General features: G+C 47.5%; 1 long non-coding RNA gene and 1 pseudogene across 1 annotated transcript in view; both read left to right on the plus strand.

The window, feature by feature from the left end:
* Window positions 1–19,038, plus strand: part of LOC126247962 (uncharacterized) — a 390,760-nt gene that overhangs the window by 321,548 nt on the left and 50,174 nt on the right. The gene's annotated exons all lie outside the window — the stretch shown is intronic.
* LOC126250129 (5S ribosomal RNA) lies at window positions 12,572–12,689 on the plus strand (annotated as a pseudogene).

A 19,038-nucleotide genomic window follows, 5' to 3' on the forward strand; every position in this document is an offset into this window, starting at 1 on the left:
ACAGTGTGTAATGTAAGCCGATGTAAAAATTTTTGCATGAGCGCTTGACTACGTTTTTCTATCGATTAAAAATAGTGACATGTGTCCAAACTAGACGATCACGCCACACCCACTAAATTACAGTGCTTTACAATAACATCAGGTAAGTACCTTTCGTCACGCATCTGTCGTGCTTACATAACCCATATATGTGCTACATCGTTTAGCATAACTCCTCACATCATTGACTAAAACCACCACAGCTCCACAGGTCATTCGCGACATTTTTTGCAGTACTCGAAGTGGTTCCCCTGTTCTTGTCTGTGTTTTATGGCCAGCGACACGTTTATGGAATGAAAACTGTAATCTGCCGCCTCTCAGTGGATCTTGCCGTCATTGATCTCTCACCCTGAGTTGCGTCGGAAGTTCTCCTCAATAGGGGATTGGTTCGTGTACTGTTCTTTGCGGTTCAACGAGTCCTAGCACATAACTTAGTAGCTAACAGTACTTCCTCGATTCTTTTCACTTCGCAATAACTCACAAACTGTGGGCTAGAGCATATGTAACTACTATGAAGTCTGTCTAGAGGAATGCCAGTGAGCGCATACTGTGACATTCTGTTAGAAATTACTTCTCTTCATTCAGTCGCCGACCGCTGTGGCCGAGCGGTTCTAGGCTCTTCAGTCCGGAACCGCGCTGCTGCTAGGTCGCAGGTTCGAATCCTGCCTCGGGCATGGATGTGTGTGATGTCCTTAGGTTAGTTAGGTTTAAGTAGTTCTAAGTCTAGGGGACTGAGGACCTCAGATGTTAAGTCCCATAGCACTTGGAGCCATTTGAACCATTTTTTTCTTCGTTCACTCACTTTGGCATTAAACACGTGCACGAAGTTTATGGTTCAAAAAATGGTAAAATGGCTCTGAGCACTATGGGACTTAACTTCTGAGGTCATCAGTCCCCTAGAACTTGGAACTACTTAAACCTAACTAACCTAAGGACATCACACGCATCTATGCCCGAGGCAGGATTCGAATCTGCGACCGTAGTGGTCGCGCGGTTCCAAACTGTAGCGCCTAGAACCGCTCGGCCACTACGGCCGGCACGAAGTTTATGCATTGTGTCTGCATACAGAGCACGTTCAGTGTGTTATCCGGTGACTTACAGCCACCTATTGTATGTGGATCACAGCCAAGCTTAGTTAGTTCTTTCGGCAGTCAAAAAATATTGAGTGTTTTGGTTGTAATAAGCGAAAAGAAAAAGAGAGAGGATTATCTATGCTTCTCTTTTTCCTGTTAGCATGTTTTCGGCTTACATTGTTATCAGCGCACGGGAGAAAGGTGTAATCACATTAATAAAAAGATGTAATTACAACAGTATTGTCTCTGAGCGAGGTGACGCAATGTTTAGGGGGCTGGATAGACATTCGGGATGGGCAGCGGTCAATCTCCGCCAAACAAGTTTTTCGTGGTTTCCCCGAAGAGTTTAAACGAATGGTGAAACAGTTTCATCGTAAAAGTCACAAAAGATTTCCGGTCACGTACCTGCACAAAACGAATTTCTTCTCCATGACCATGGAGATTGGATTCTCAATTTGGTACTACGGCACTAGATATGTAAAATAAGAAAAATAAATAAAAAACGTCACTAAGAGAAAACAGTGGTAAAGGCTGGTCTGCAGATGTTTTCCTATTTTGAAATCTTACTTGAGGCAGTTTCAAACTTCTGACACTTAAAACGTATTGCACAACTATGATTCGAACCGAATATTTTCATCATGGGCACTACTGCGCTAATTCGATGAAATGACATCTGAAACAAAAGTGACAACAAGTGGATAACTGACGATGCTACAGATGAGCTAACCAGCAAATGAGTTTATTCATTCGGTATTATGATACCCTCTAGGTTCGCTCCGTTTCTAGTTTCACTTATTCCACTGTAGGTATCCCGGTACACGATATCGCTGCATAGGCAGTACATCCCGGTTTAGCCTATCAGAGAACACAAAATAAAATTCCGTTCTTTAATAATTTTGACTTTAAATCCTCTTTCACAGCTTCAAAAATCAATCTGTTACAATTCGCAAGACTCAAGATCACTCCCAGAACCTCAAACTTTTTCTACTTCTGTTGACCTACAAACTCCCACCTCTTGCATTTCCCTATATCCTTAAATGATTTTACTTTCGCGATAACCGAAGGTGTCAGGACTCGTGAACCGGATAGTTTTGGAATTATGGATCAGCAACTACGACATCAGTCAGCAGGGGTCTGTTGTGCAGGTATGAACAAATTCCTATTACGTCCCAATGCTATCCTGCGTTACTTATGACTTGAACTAACTTTGTCGTCGTTGATGTTGTGTCTCTACATACCATAATGCTTACATAATGTTTGCAATGAGAAATCTTTCATTACCAATATATTGCGAAAAAACACGTGTTCTCACACCCTCGAGGGATGGATATAAAATTATAAACATTTATAATTTTGTAGATTGAAGAAAAGCAAACACATGCAGGGTCCGCAGCTCGTGGTCTAGTGGCTCGGGATCACGGGGTCCTGGTTTCGATTCCCGGCCGGGTTGGAGATTTTCTCTGGCCAGGGTCTGGGTGTTTGTGTTTTCATCATCATCATCATCATTCGTGACAGTGGCTAGATTGGACTGTGTAAAAAACTGGACTGTGTAAGAAATTGTTACCTTGTACGGACCGTGCGAGGTGGCGCAGTGGTTAGACACTGGACTCGCATTCGGGAGGACGTCGGTTCAATCCCGCGTCCGGCCATCTTGATTTAGGTTTTCCGTGATTTCCCTAAATCGCTCCAGGCAAATGCCAGGATGGTTCCTTTGAAAGGGCACGGCCGACTTCCTTCCCTAATACGATGAGACCGATGATCTCGCTGTCTGGTCTCCTTCCCCAAACAACCCAACCCCCCCAACCTACTTTGTACGGGCGCTGATGACCGCGACAATCCGGCTTTCACAGCCGTACAGTGCGGACGTGCTGTTGTTTCCGCCTGCGGAGCACACGCGCTCGCTGTTGTTTACATTTCAGCGGCCGTCACGCGTCGCTTACGTGTACTAGAACCATGGTCAACCGTTTTAGAAAATCAACACTACATTTCAACTTCTGCAACGACTACACAAGACCAAAGGAGCCCAGCTTCCGACATCTTGGGCTTCCATTTGTCCATATTAAGCAGTATGGTGTACGTCAAAGTCGTCAATGACGCGGTGTGCGAAAGAATACTTCGAGACACCAAACACGGACTACGCTTTTGCCACGCCGACGGAAATGCCGGTGCTGTCACTGTCGACCACTCAGGCTTGTGAATGCGCACCATACGAGTTTTCGAACTCTCGTTCGAGCTCCCGGTGGAAGACGTTATCGCGGCTTTCCGCCCCCATGGGACTGTACATGGCCACACTGCCGAATTCTGGGCGCAATTCCAAACGTACCCCGTTCTTAACGGTGTACGACAGATCACCATCGATCTCCATCGCCACGTGCCATCTTACCTACAAATTAGCGGATGCCGCGCGGTCGTCATATGCGACGGCCAACCCAGGACCTGTTCCGGATGTGGCAAAGGAGGCCACCTTAGGTCTGAGTGTCTTCAGCGAAGAATCACCAAATTGCCAGCCGCTACCGTGGCGCCTCCGACTCGGACGACGGTTTTACCGATTACCTGCGCATCGGCGCTCTCTTCTCCTCCCACCGGCCGCCGCCCGTCAGACCATGTACCGGTGACCCTTCCTGCTCATACGGATATCGCAGGGGTCGACGCCTCGCACTCACAACCTGACGCTACTCTGGCTTCCCTACCAACAGCGACGACTTACGATCCCCACCCGGCCGATGATATGGACGTCCCTTCACAATTTCACTGTCCACATAACAGAGTCTTTAAATAGTAAAATGTCACCAGTAGGAATATTCTGCGACTTATCCAAAGCATTTGATTGTGTGAACCATGACATTATGCTGGAGAAATTACAATTCTATGGTATAAATGGAACAGCATATGAGTGGTTTATGTCATATCTACAGAACAGGAAGCAAAAAATCTCTTTATATGCTTCAAATGATTCAAAGGAGTTTGCCACTTCATCTAACTGGGGTGAAATTACATTAGGTGTCCACAAGGTTCGATCATGGGTCCCCTCCTGTTCTTGATGTATGTGAATGACCTCCCTTCTCATGTGAAATAAGATGCTAAACTGACACTGTTTGCTGATGATACAAGCATAATTATTAATCCAGTAAAAGAAAGTCCGATAGAAAATGATACAAATAAGGTCTTTGGAAAAGTTATTAATTGGTTTTCTGCGAATGGGCTTGCTCTGAACTTTGAAAAAACACAGTAAATCCAATTTTCTGCTGCAAAACGTATAATTCCTTCAATGAACATAACACATCAAAAGAAGTCAGTAGCCAGGGCAGAGCACACTAAGATTTTGGGTGTACATGTTGTTGTTGTTGTTGTTGTGGTCTTCAGTCCTGAGATTGGTTTGATGCAGCTCTCCATGCTACTCTATCCTGTGCAAGCTTTTTCATCTCCCAGTACCTACTGCAACCTACATCCTTCTGAATCTGCTTAATGTATTCATCTCTTGGTCTCCCTCTACGATTTTTACCCTCCACGCTGCCCTCCAATACTAAATTGGTGATCCCTTGATGCCTCAGAACATGTCCTACCAACCGATCCCTTCTTCTCGTCAAGTTGTGCCACAAACTTCTCTTCTCCCCAATCCTATTCAATACTTCCTCATTAGTTATGTGATCTACCCATCTAATCTTCAGCATTCTTCTGTAACACCACATTTCGAAAGCTTCTATTCTCTTCTTGTCCAAACTATTTATCGTCCATGTTTCACTTCCATACATGAATACACTCCATACAAATAATTTCAGAAATGACTTCCTGACACTTAAATCTATACTCGATGTTAACAAATTTCTCTTCTTCAGAAACGCTTTCCTTGCCATTGACAGTCTACATTTTATATCCTCTCTACTTCGACCAACATCAGTTATTTTGCTCCCCAAATAGCAAAACTCCTTTACTACTTTAAGTGTCTCATTTCCTAATCTAATGCCCTCAGCATCACCCGATTTAATTTGACTACATTCCATTATCCTCGTTTTGCTTTTGTTGATGTTCATCTTATATCCTCCTTTCAAGACACTGTCCATTCCGTCCAACAGCTCTTCCAAGTCCTTTGCTGTCTCTGACAATTACAATGTCATCGGTGAACCTCAAAGTTTTTACTTCTTCTCCATGAATTTTAATAATTACTCCGAATTTTTCTTTTGTTTGCTTTACTGCTTGCTCAATATACAGATTGAATAACATCGGGGAGAGGCTACAACCCTGTCTCACTCCTTTACCAACCACTGCTTCCCTTTCATGCCCCTCGACTCTTATAACTGCCATCTGGTTTCTGTACAAATTGTAAATAGCCTTTCGCTCCCTGTATTTTACCCCTGCCACTTTTAGAATTTGAAAGAGAGTATTCCAGTCAACATTGTCAAAAGCTTTCTCTAAGTCTACAAATGCTAGAAACGTAGGTTTGCCTTTCCTTAATCTTTCTTCTAAGATAAGTCGTAAGGTCAGTATTGCCTCACGTGTTCCAGTGTTTCTACGGAATCCAATCTGATCTTCCCCGAGGTCGGCTTCTACTAGTTTTTCCATTCGTCTGTAAAGAATTCGTGTTAGTATTTTGCAGCTGTGACTTATTAAACTGATAGTTCGGTAATTTTCACATCTGTCAACACCTGCTTTCTTTGGGATTGGAATTATTATATTCTTCTTGAAGTCTGAGGGTATTTCGCCTGTGTCATACATCTTGCTCACCAGATGGTAGAGTTTTGTCAGGACTGGCTCTCCCAAGGCCGTCAGTAGTTCTAATGGAATGTTGTCTACTCCGGGGGCCTTGCTTCGACTCAGGTCTTTCAGTGCTCTGTCAAACTCTTCACACAGTATCATATCTCCCATTTCATCTTCATCTACATCCTCTTCCATTTCCATAAAATTGTCCTCAAGTACATCGCCCTTGTATAGACCCTGTAAATACTCCTTCCACCTTTCTGCTTTCCCTTCTTTGCTTAGAACTGGGTTTCCATCTGAGCTCTTGATATTCATACAAGTGGATCTCTTCTCTCCAAAGGTCTCTTTAATTTTCCTGTAGGCAGTATCTATCTTACCCCTAGTGAGACAAGCCTCTACATCCTTACATTTGTCCTCTAGCCATCCCTGCATAGCCATTTTGCACTTCCTGTCGATCTCATTTTTGAGACATTTGTATTCCTTTTTGCCTGATTCATTTACTGCATTTTTATATTTTCTCCTTTCATCAATTAAATTCAATATTTCTTCTGTTACCCAAGGATTTCTACTAGCCCTCGTCTTTTTACCTACTTGATCCTCTGCTGCCTTCGCTACTTCATCCCTCAAAGCTACCCATTCTTCTTCTACTGTAGTTCTTTCCCCCATTCCTGTCAATTGTTCCCTTATGCTCTCCCTGAAACTCCGTAAAACCTCTGGTTCTTTCAGTTTATCCAGGTCCCATCTCCTTAAATTCCCACCTTTTTGCAGTTTCTTCAGTTTTAATCTACAGGTCATAACCAATAGATTGTGGTCAGAGTCCACATCTGCCCCTGGAAATGGAAAAAAGAACACATTGACACCAGTGTGTCAGACCCACCATACTTGCTCCGGACACTGCGAGAGGGCTGTACAAGCAATGATCACACGCACGGCACAGCGGACACACCAGGAACCGCGGTGTTGGCCGTCGAATGGCGCTAGCTGCACAGCATTTGTGCACCGTCGCCGTCAGTGTCAGCCAGTTTGCCGTGGCATACGGAGCTCCATCGCAGTCTTTAACACTGGTAGCATGCCGCGACAGCGTGGACGTGAACCGTATGTGCAGTTGACGGACTTTGAGCGAGGGCGTATAGTGGGCATGCGGGAGGCCGGGTGGACGTACCGCAGAATTGCTCAACACGTGGGGCGTGAGGTCTCCACAGTACATCGATGTTGTCGCCAGTGGTCGGCGGAAGGTGCACGTGCCCGTCGACCTGGGACCGGACCGCAGCGACGCACGGATGCACGCCAAGACCGTAGGATCCTACGCAGTGCCGTAGGGGACCGCACCGCCACTTCCCAGCAAATTAGGGACACTGTTGCTCCTGGGGTATCGGCGAGAACCATTCGCAACCGTCTCCATGAAGCTGGGCTACGGTCCCGCACACCGTTAGGCCGTCTTCCGATCACGCCCCAACATCGTGCAGCCCGCCTCCAGTGGTGTCGCGACAGGCGTGAATGGAGGGACGAATGGAGACGTGTCGTCTTCAGCGATGAGAGTCGCTTCTGCCTTGGTGCCAATGATGGTCGTATGCGTGTTTGGCGCCGTGCAGGTGAGCGCCACAATCAGGACTGCATACGACCGAGGCACACAGGGCCAACACCCGGCATCATGGTGTGGGGAGCGATCTCCTACACTGGCCGTACACCACTGGTGATCGTCGAGGGGACACTGAATAGTGCACGGTACATCCAAACCGTCATCGAACCCATCGTTCTACCATTCCTAGACCGGCAAGGGAACTTGCTGTTCCAACAGGACAATGCACGTCCGCATGTATCCCGTGCCACCCAACGTGCTCTAGAAGGTGTAAGTCAACTACCCTGGCCAGCAAGATCTCCGGATCTGTCCCCCATTGAGCATGTTTGGGACAGGATGAAGCGTCGTGTCACGCGGTCTGCACGTCCAGCACGAACGCTGGTCCAACTGAGGCGCCAGGTGGAAATGGCATGGCAAGCCGTTCCACAGGACTACATCCAGCATCTCTACGATCGTCTCCATGGGAGAATAGCAGCCTGCATTGCTGCGAAAGGTGGATATACACTGTACTAGTGCCGACATTGTGCATGCTCTGTTGCCTGTGTCTATGTGCCTGTGGTTCTGTGAGTGTGATCATGTGATGTATCTGACCCCAGGAATGTGTCAATAAAGTTTCCCCTTCCTGGGACAATGAATTCACGGTGTTCTTATTTCAATTTCCAGGAGTGTATCTTGGCCACAATAATGCGTTTGTAGTAGCTTACCCGCATTCCTATTTTCCTGGGTATGCATATAGATGAGAATCTTAATTGGAAAAGTCATATTTTGGATCTCCTAAAGCGACTAGGTTCAGCAACTTTTGCAATCAGAATAATTACCAATTTTGAGGATGTAGAAATTAGAAAGCTAACATACTTTGCATACTTCCAGTCTCTGATGCCATACGTAATAATATTCTGGGGCAACTCAACACTTAGGCAAAAGGTAGTCACTGCTCAAAAGAAAGTAGTTAGAATAATGTGTGAGGTTCATAGTCGCACATCCATTATGCATCTGTTTAAAAGGTTAGAAATTCTTGCAACTGCTTCACAGTGCATTTACTCAGTAATGAAATGTTTTCTCAACAACATGGACCAGTTTAAAATCAACAGCGACATTCATGATTATAATACCAGAAAAAAGAAAGACCTACACTATCCTTTACTTAACCTATCTTTGACACAGAAGGGGGTAAAATATGCAGCTATAAAACTTTTTGATAAATTACCAGATGAAATAAAATGTCTGACAGACAGCAGTAATAGTTTCAAAAACAAACTGAAATCATACCTCCTTGACAACTCTTTCTATACCATAGATGAATTATTGAATGTGTGTAAATAAATCTGGAGACATAATATATGCATTTTGTGCCATTTAAGGGAATGAGATAGATAACAGAAATATTTAGGTATAACAGGAATAACACTGTAATGTAAGAAAACCCTTGTTTCCTGTGTGCATTTGACACGTTCCCCATCATAACGGTTTTCCGCGATATTGATCAATGGAACACGTAACTAACTAACTAACTATCGTTCCTGCGAAGGCTTTCCTCCCAGAGCGCCGCGACTCCATTCCGTCTTCCGACACAGAGGGACGAACATGCAAACAACGTCCACCTAAAAGGCGCAAGAGGAGGCGTCATACGGTCTCGGAACGAGACGGATCACGTCCCCCTGAGGCTCCAGAGGCCGTCCGGCCCGACGAGGCCTCGGAGAACCTGCACGACGCTACGAATGACGACATGACGCCGACTGTGGCTGTGCCGGTGCCTACTCTGCCGGCTCGCCCAGGTGCACCTGAGCCAATGGACTCCACCATTGCGACTGCCGCCGAGACGTCTTCAACTCCTACGACCGAAGTGCAAGGTACGAACGTCACAACGACAGCGCCTTCATTGGCGTAGAGTAACGAAGTTGACGAAGGCCCGGACCACACGTTGGGGACAGAGCTACCCCAGACGGAAGCCTAGTTACGCCGCCGATAACGATGACTGGTAGCGTCCGGCATGACTCGCCATTATCTCGCCCCTCTTCAACCTCCGCTGATGGAGTTCTCCTCCACGGCGGGGTACAGCTGCAAAACTACCGAGTAGCGACGATCAACACTAACACCATTAGCTCCCCCGTGAAACTTCAACTGCTGCGAGAGATGATATGGGCATCGGACGTCAACATCGCACTACTACAGGAAGTACACTTGGCCACACTTACAGACGTCGCGGGTTATAACACTTATACTTCTCCTGGTGACCACCTGGGATGCGGCGTAGCCATCTACGCACGAGAAGGCATTCCAGTGGCTGATATCACATACCTTCCATCCGCCAGAGGCATGGCCGTCACCATCATGGGGACGCGTATTGTCAACATTTACCCTCCGTCAGGCTCCACCCGCAGACGCGATGGGGCACACTTCTATTCAGAAGAAATCACCCCTTTGTTTCTTGGACGCTGTGACCATTACTTGCTTGGGGGTGATTTTAATTGTGTCCTACACCCTAAGGATCAAATGAGCCACTACAACACCAGTCAAAAACTGCGTCTTGTCGTCCGTGATCTGTTGCTCCGCGACATTTGGGAAGTTTGGCACAGTGACGCACCTGGACATACTTACCAGACGAGTCAAAAATGGTTCAAATGGCTCTGAGCACTATGGGACTTAACATCTATGGTCATCAGTCCCCTAGAACTTAGAACTACTTAAACCTAACTAACCTAAGGACATCACACAACACCCAGTCATCACGAGGCAGAGAAAATCCCTGACCCCGCCGGGAATCGAACCCGGGAACCCGGGCGCGGGAACCAGACGAGTCACTCCACGAGCCGCCTTGATAGGTTTTTACGTCTCTCGGGAACTCACACCTGCAATCCAAGGTGCAGAACTTCAGCCCTTGGCCTTTCGGACCACTGTGCCTACGTCTGCAACATTCTCCTCCCCCAGCAAGTGGTCCGGCGTAGTCGTGCACCGTGGAAGCTAAACACCTCCCATCTTCATGATCCCGAATGTCTTCAACGTGTTACCGAGACATGGGCCACCTGTGAACGTCGCTTACCTGAGTGTTGCACGACCTTAACTTGGTGGCTGGAATGTGCCAAACCTGCCATTCGACGTACCTTGATTCAGTATGGCAAGGAAGTAGCTGCGTGGCGCCGGCACGCTACCGACTATTTCTACGCCGTTCTCCGCGACCTGGACCCTGACACCCAGAGGGAGCGCAGCAGGATTAAGGCACAAATTGTAACGTTGACACGCCGTCGACTGCAGATGGCGATGGTGCGGACCCGACGTTGAGATTTTGCGGAACAAGAACATCCCACCATGCATCATATCACCTCCGATAGGAAACACCGACGACAACGACTCATTACCGAGATCTACATCTGTCGCGCCCAGCAAGTCACTTGCCAGGTAGAGTTCGTCAATGCCCTGCCACACAATATACCAGGAGGAGACTACCAACAACCACACGTAACTCGCACCATGGCTAGCGATGAAGCGGACGAGCTGATGGAGCCAGTTACGCATGACGAAGTCCACGATGCAATCAACAAAGGTGCTCTGAATAAGTCACCTGATGTCGACGGATTGCCGATAGAATTTTATTGCGCTTTCCTCGCACTAATGGCGTCACGGTGGACAACGATGTTTCATGAACTGATGACGATGGGGAACGCCGTACTGCCGTCCTTTGTCACGGGAATTATTATATCCATCCACCGACACCGCCAGTGACGACAGCATATTACCATCCCCTGACACTGCTTAACGCAGACTATAAAAATTTTACACGCCTTCTGGCGACGCGATGCCGCAAGATATTGCCTAGCATTCTATCCCCACAACAGACAACTCCGGGTGGCTCGGTTAATATACAAACGGCCACAGGAGAGTGTCGTGATTTTATTGCACTGGCGGCGGCGTGCAGAATCCGCGCCGCGGTGGTTGCCATCGATTATGACAGCGCATTCGACAAGGTGCGGCATCGTTTTCTGTTTTCAGTGATGAGCCGAATGGGTTTTCCACCAGGCTTTATCAATGTCATACGGCGCCTGTACGGCACCGCCGAATCGCTGATTCAGGTCAATGGCCGTGCGGCGGGACCAGTAACGCTCCGGCTTTCCGTAAGGCAAGGTTCCCCACTTTCGACCCTACTCTATTCCATAAACCTGGAGCGAGTCATCGGGAGTCTGACGAGCCACCTTTCTGGTCTCACTTTGCGACAGCATAGTTTTCGGTGTCGTGCGTATGCGGACGACCTCCTCCTCTTGGTCCGCTCACGGAATGAAACAAAAATGGTGCTTGATTTGATATCAACGTACGGAACTGCAGCGGGCAGTAACATGAATGTGGCTAAATCCACGGCGACGTTCATTGCACGCGGGCTCTCACACGACGACTTAGTACCTCTTCCGTGTGTCCAGAAACTACGATACCTTGGTATCATTTTCACCTCCACCGTGCGCCGCTCCGCTTGTATCAATATTCGGCGGGCACTCCAAATTATCCGCACGGCGGTGCGACAAAATCTCCTCCGCCGACTCGATTCTTTACAATGTGTCCAATACCTCAATCAACATGTGGCGTCCAGAATGGTCCACATCGCACAGGTACTCCTGCTGCCATCAACTATTGGACGCAGCTTCCAGTCTCCTTTCGGATACTCTGTTACGGCCGGTACGCTCTTTAAGGTCCGCTACGAAACGCTCACCCTTCCCCCGCGAGCGGGAGGCCTCGGTCTTGTCAATGTGCGACTCCGAGTGGCGTCCATGTACATGTCCACCATGCACAAGCAGTGGAACGTGGGCACCTCCCTTACGCGTAGCTTGCTGGAAATTCTTATGCCCGCAACCATAATGCCTACAGTACCAGTCGGACACATCAAGCACCATCTGACGCACATTTCTTATTTCATCGTCGACGGCCGGCCGGAGTGGCCGAGCGGTTCTAGGCGCTACAGTCTGGAACCGTGTGACCGCTACGGTCGCAGGTTCCAATCCTGCCTCGGGCATGGATGTGTGTGATTTCCTTAGGTTTAAGTAGTTCTAAGTTCTAGGGGACTGATGACCTCAGAAGTTAAGTCCCATAGTGCTCAGAGCCATTTGAACCATCATCGTCGACTTCAGTTATGCTCACACACACTTACCGTCCACGCGTTCTCCTCGACCTAAAGATGTTTACACCCCACTTCATCGTTATAGGCAACGGCCTTGCCGCAGTGGTTACACCGGTTCCCGTGAGATCACCGAAGTTAAGCGCTGTCGGGCGTGGTCGGCACTTGGATGGGTGACCATCCAGGCCGCCATGCGCTGTTGCCATTTTTCTGGGTGCACTCAGCCTCGTGATGCCAATTGTGGAGCTACTTGACCGAATAGTAGTGGCTTCGGTCAAGAATGGCTTCGGAGGATGACACGGCGGTCGAATGGTCCCGGTAGGCCACTCGTGGCCTGAAGACTGGGTGAGTACTTCATCGTTATATATCCAGCAACAACATCGAACTCAGACCTCCATCAAGGGTTGGCTCGCGGTTTGGCTTCATATCCACTAGACTTTCCTTCCCTCCAACGTCCGGGCAACATGGCACCACGTCGCAAGTAGAAAATTCGCCACAAATCAATGTCTTCACGCCATCTGACTAACGGACTCTCCGCTTTGTTCCATTTGCCACCTCATGGATGACGATATCCACCAACTGACTTATGCTGCCACCAGTGACGTCTGGAAACTTGGCCGACAGTTCGTTGCTTGTTACCTCCGCGTTCCGCCGGATTTGATTGACCGATGGACTTTTATCCATCCTGAGGATACGTATTTCCCCGCCACCAAAAATCATGCGATTTATGGGTCAAGGGGTGGACGATTACCTACATGTATAATGATAGCGACAAATCACGCCTTGACTTCTGGCTGTACTTACAAACCGCCCACAGTGAAGTTGACCACCGACCGCGCTACCGCCTTCTTCGCCAATTACCTACACGCGATCGTTACGTCATCCCCGCTCAGCTGGATGGTGCTACACGCGAACAATACTCCCCCCTCCCTGTTGACATCTGAGACTCTCCTCGCTACTTTCTATATCGTAACCCATAGTGGAGTAGACGCATGGGCACGCGCCTCCTTTCTTTTGTGCACTACACCAGAACACGCTGGTTATTCCCCCAACTCTACTGTCTATTGCTTCACATCTCTTTTCTTATATTAGTATTAATTTTATTATTTTTTTGCTGCACCTTGTTAATTGGAAATTTGTGGTAAGGGCTATGGGACCAAACTGCTGAGGTCATCGGTCCCTAGGCTTTACGCACTACTTAATCTAACTTAAACCCAGTTACTCTAAGGACAACACACACACCCATGCCCGAGGGAGAACTCGAACCTCCGACGGTGGGAGCCGCACGAACCATGACAAGACGCCCCAGACCGCACGACTATCCCGCGCGGCACCTTGTTAACAAAACAATTTGCTCGCCTTGTTCGAGTGTAATGTCTCGTTTCATTTCCGCCGGAAGGATGGCATTTTTGTTGTATTTAAGCTCGTACCAATAAAAATATTTTGTTTATTTGCCCTGTTCCCGGTAAAAAAAGCTACTTCAGGGAGTGATTCAGGGATGGGATGGGGCAGGCATCGCGGACAGGCTTCGGGTTTTGACCCCTGCCCGGCCTGCTCAGAACTCATCATTCTACTCTTAAACCAAAAAAGTAAAATAAAACAAAATATCATAAATAAAAGGTGGCTAGCGTTGCTGGTTCGGGATCACGGGGTCCTGGGTTCGGTTCCCGGCTGGGTTGGGGATTTTCTCTGCCCGGGGCTGGGTGTTTGTGTTTTCCTCATCATTTCATAATCATCATCATTCGGGACAGTGGTTAGATTGGACTGTGTAAAAAATTGGACTGTGCAAGAAATTCGGACTTTGTACAGGCGCTGATGAACGCGCAGTTGAGCGCCCCACAAACCAAACATCATCATCTTCCCATGCAGGGAAACACCTGGTAAGTGAAACTGGATGTTAGAAGACTCTAGTGCCTGCAACTTAACATTCCAGAGTGATACTTTAAGAACTGCTAAAAAAAGACCCAAGTTAGCCCTAAAAAATAGTACCCCTTTGGTCTGCCATCTATTTTATTGAGGAGCTGAGAGTTTAAGTAACACCCAAGGCGATTAGTGACTCTCTTTTTGAACCGACTTTGAGAAGACAATAGGTACCCACATGATAGGTACAGTCAGCCTCCAGGATCATGGACCAACAGTTTTGGTGCCATATTGTAGCTGTGTTCCCAAGTAATGAAGCCTCAGAAGTTTAGGGAAGGCTGACAGACTTCGAAAAACATACCATTTAAGCATCTCGTTACTCACTAGTCACGAGCAATTGATTAATCAATTTTACAATGATAGGTAATTAGTACGATCATGAGAGAACCACAGAGTCATCCGTACTGCCGTGGTATTAACGCTAAATGAACAGCTGTCATGATAAACTGTCTGACAAGAAAAGTGAAGCATCAAAAAAAGGAGGAGAAAACGAAATGAAACTTCACTGGTTGAGGGGGTATGTGATGTTGTTTCAGTGATTACAAAATCGAGTTAGCCCCACTTACCACAATGACCTTATGTCCCCTCTGCCCTGGATACATGCACTGATTTTGTTGTAAAGTGTGTCACAAAATAGTGCAGTCTCTCCTGCGGCCAGATGATCCACAAATGTAACTGTTCCTTGATATCCTGTGTACTGACACTGGGACGGCGTTGACGTATGAGCTGATCCTACACACCTTCTATCGGAGACAGATCTGGTGATCTTTCTGGCCACGAGAGTCCATCAACATCACGCAGACTGTTCGTAGAGACTCGTAACATGTACGGACGAGCATTTTCCTGCTCTAAACTGTCACCATGACACTGTCGGGTGAGGACGCAGGATGACCGTGATGTACCGTCATGCCGTCCGAATTTTCGCAATCATTACCAGTCGTGAACTGAAGTCACACCCATTGGCCTACCACACCATGACGCCAGGACTAAGACCGCCGTACCTCTCCAAAACATTGTAAGAATGAGACCTATGCCAGGTCGCCGCCATGCTCACCGACGATGGTCAGCCGGGGTAGTATAGAACCGCTATTTAATCTTGAACACAATGCGACGCCGTTCTTCATCAGTCAATGCTACCAGGTCATACCATCACCCCAAACGCAGCCGCTCGTGTCATACTGTTAATGGCAACCTTCGATTATGACGGTAAGTCCCTAGACCGGCTACTGCTGGTCTCCAAACAATGGTGCAGGAAGACACATAATGTTAGGGAAACGATTACTTGTTCTAGAATGACAGGCGCAGATGTGAGCGCGATACGATGTGCTTGATGCACAGTACGACGATCCTCCGTCGTGGTGGTCAGTCGTGCTCGATTGGAAACTTGACGACGAATATGACTTCCCTCTCGTTTCCGTGTAGCCCATCATCGAACTAGTGTCACACAACTCTAGATATTGGATGATCCGACCCACCACCAACTTTGACACCCACAAAGAGGCCCCTTACGAACTCTGTCAGTAGCTGACAACACTGTCCCCACAGTACCAGGTATCTCTGTGTCCTTCACAGTGATCACTCAACATCTAACGCTGTTCTCGCACTTTATATACGCTATCAGGCCTGTTAGGAACACTAAACACGAACAACACTATTGCACTCTGGTGGTGTTATACTCGTCAAAGAAAACTGCAGTTATCATCATTTACATATCCGCCAATGGTGTGTATATACACGAAATTACACGGACATCCGATAATGTCTTCTACATGCTTCACTTTTATTGTATCATAACTTGGCAGAATTTTTCGCTCGTATTCATTTTCTCGTGTATCTGAATAACTTTTGAGGGTGATTTGCACATGTTGCCCGCGTAGTGAATGTTGGTAAAATAAGCTGTAGAAGTTGAAATGTTTAATTACACTTTGCCAATTATTACTCGCCGGGTTCGCTGAGGGCGCTAATGCGCTGCTTCCTGGACTCGGGTAGCCGCGCCGGCTCGGGATCGAATCCGCCCGGCTCGAGAGCCAGTGTGCTGGTCAGTCTGGATGTGTTTTTTAGGTGGTTTTCCACATACCACTAGGTGTAAACCGGGCTGACCCCGACGTCCCGCCTCAGTTACACAACTCGCAGACATTTGAAATTGTTCGCAATATTTCACGGCTTACACTTGACGCCGTCAACTGGGGTACAATAATTCCGTCCCGGAGGGTCCGGGATGGCGACAGGAAGGGCATTGGGCCACCCTCTGACACTAACATCGCCAAATCCATAGTAACAAGGCCCAAAGAAAATGATGGTAATGAGGCTTTGCCAATCATTTTCGTGCTGTCACGTTGATTGATTAAGTAAGCCTACTGTGTCAGTCACTGAGGGCTTTATTCGATATATAGGGCGTTTGGAAATTCCCGTTACAGTCTTCTAGGACTTGTAGAGGGGACTTAGTAGATAATATTTTGAATTGGAACCCGTCTCCGGAAACGTACCGTTTCCTTGCTACAGTTATTTCAAAATATGTTGGTAACACGACCATTTTTATAAGTAATTGATAAGACGTGACCCAGTACATTACTTGTTCTACAATTCCACTCATTAATAACCAAAGAAACTGCTCGTGTACTCGTTGATGGGATCTCTTAAACCTGATTCAATACGACTTTTTCCAACTCGAATGTGTGGCGTCTCCTTGGAGCAGGAAAGTCACGCCTAACAACTGTGGAGGTACCATTTCTCCAAACAGTTGCGTAATTGCGGCGAAAAGGGTATTCGATGGGGTCGGACGTTGTGAAGAACGATCTTAAAACGGCGACGAGCAGCTCTTCCATTACCGTGAGCTTCGCCATTGAGAAGAATCATGTCCGTGTATTCTGAAACGTGTACTCAACCTTGTTGCTTTAACACTCTCAGGTACGTGAGTGAACCTGAAACAATTCAGAGAGGTATGATAGACGTCAAATGACATCAGCCGATCAGACGTAACCACTCTCAACCGTGACTATCCTGTTACATACCTATCTAGCAAACATGTTTTTAAACGGCTGCAGCACGGAAACGGTATGTTACTGGGCATGAGTTCCTATTCAAAACATTATGTACTCACTCCACTCTACAGGTCCTAGAAGTTTGTAACAAGGAATTTCCGGACATCCTGTACGTGTTTATCTGTCTATTTACGTAGCGTTGTAATCTCCTCACCTGTCCTTTATTTCTGTTGGCAGCTTGAGCATAATCACAGTGTTAAATCGAGAGGCAAAGGTTGATTACGTTCACGAATGTGAGAGGATGGTGATGCATGAGTCATGGTCAGGACAGAAATTTGTGAGGCAGGTGGGCATTTTGGTAAGAACAGGCAACACTGGCTAGTACAAAAACACATTTTCTCTCGTCCTGTAGATGGATGTCACATCCTCTCACATTAGGAGTACTACTCGGTGTGGTCAACAGCCACCTCAGTTGTCACTCATTAACTGTTATTCACAGAATATTGTCAGCTTTGCTGACAACATTAATTGATGTCCATTATAATTATCCGGGCTGTTATGCCGTGGTCGGTTGATGAATTCCGTATTGTTTCCCAACGTTTCGTCTCCGACTGCGGGAGACATCTTCAAGGGGGTCCGTAGCTTGATGGAAGGTCCAACACACACACTGGCTCGCTACTGACTGCCGCTAAATTCCGTGTCCGCGCGCCCCCGCGCCGCGGCGTGACGTCACGTGTTTTGGAAACGTCAGTGCAATTGGCCGCTGTCCGTCGCCGTCGATCGCCGTTGCCATCACCCAGTAGTGGACGAGTGGTACACATCTTCTTTAACACCGGCATCCATATACCGTTTAATTTGACGCCCTCCTCCTTTCGGTTGAAATTATTTGGGTGTTTAGCGATTTCGATTGCCTCCCTGTAGAGCCTTTCGTAGTATCCGCTCGTGGCCGATAGTACTTGCGTCTCCTCGAAACGAATATTGTGGTTCCCTGGCTGGAAAGCATGCTCCGCAACAGCTGATCGTTCCGTTTCTCCTCTTCTACAATTTCCCTTGTGCTCTTCCAAACGTTTAGAAACATAAACATAAACATCACCACAGCTGCATGGGATCCTATAAACTCCAGATTTTTCCAATGGTTTGCGAGCGTCCTTGGCAGGCCTAAGGTATTCCTGTATCTTCCTGGTGGGCTTGTAAATTACGGTAATATTCCGCTTCGTCAAGATCCTCCCTATTCTTTCCGTTTCATTTATAACAAACGGCAGACGCTAGTACTAGCGGCCACGAGCGGATACTACGAAAGGCTCTACAGGGAGGCAATCGAAATCGCTAAACACCCAAATAATTTCAACCGAAAGGAGGAGGGCGTCAAATTAAACGGTATATGGATGCCGGTGATAAAGAAGATGTGTACCACTCGTCCACTACTGGGTGATGGCAACGGCGATCGACGGCGACGGACAGCGGCCAATTGCACTGACGTTTTCAAAACACGTGACGTCACGCCGCGGCGCGGGGGCGCGCGGACACGGAATTTAGCGGCAGTCAGTAGCGAGCCAGTGTGTGTGTTGGACCTTCCATCAAGTTACGGACCCCCTTGAAGGTGTCTCCCGCAGTCGGAGACGAAACGTTGGAAAACAATACGGAATTCGTCAA

Source organism: Schistocerca nitens, chromosome 3, assembly GCF_023898315.1.
Source record: "Schistocerca nitens isolate TAMUIC-IGC-003100 chromosome 3, iqSchNite1.1, whole genome shotgun sequence".
Taxonomy (NCBI): Eukaryota; Metazoa; Arthropoda; class Insecta; order Orthoptera; family Acrididae; genus Schistocerca; species Schistocerca nitens.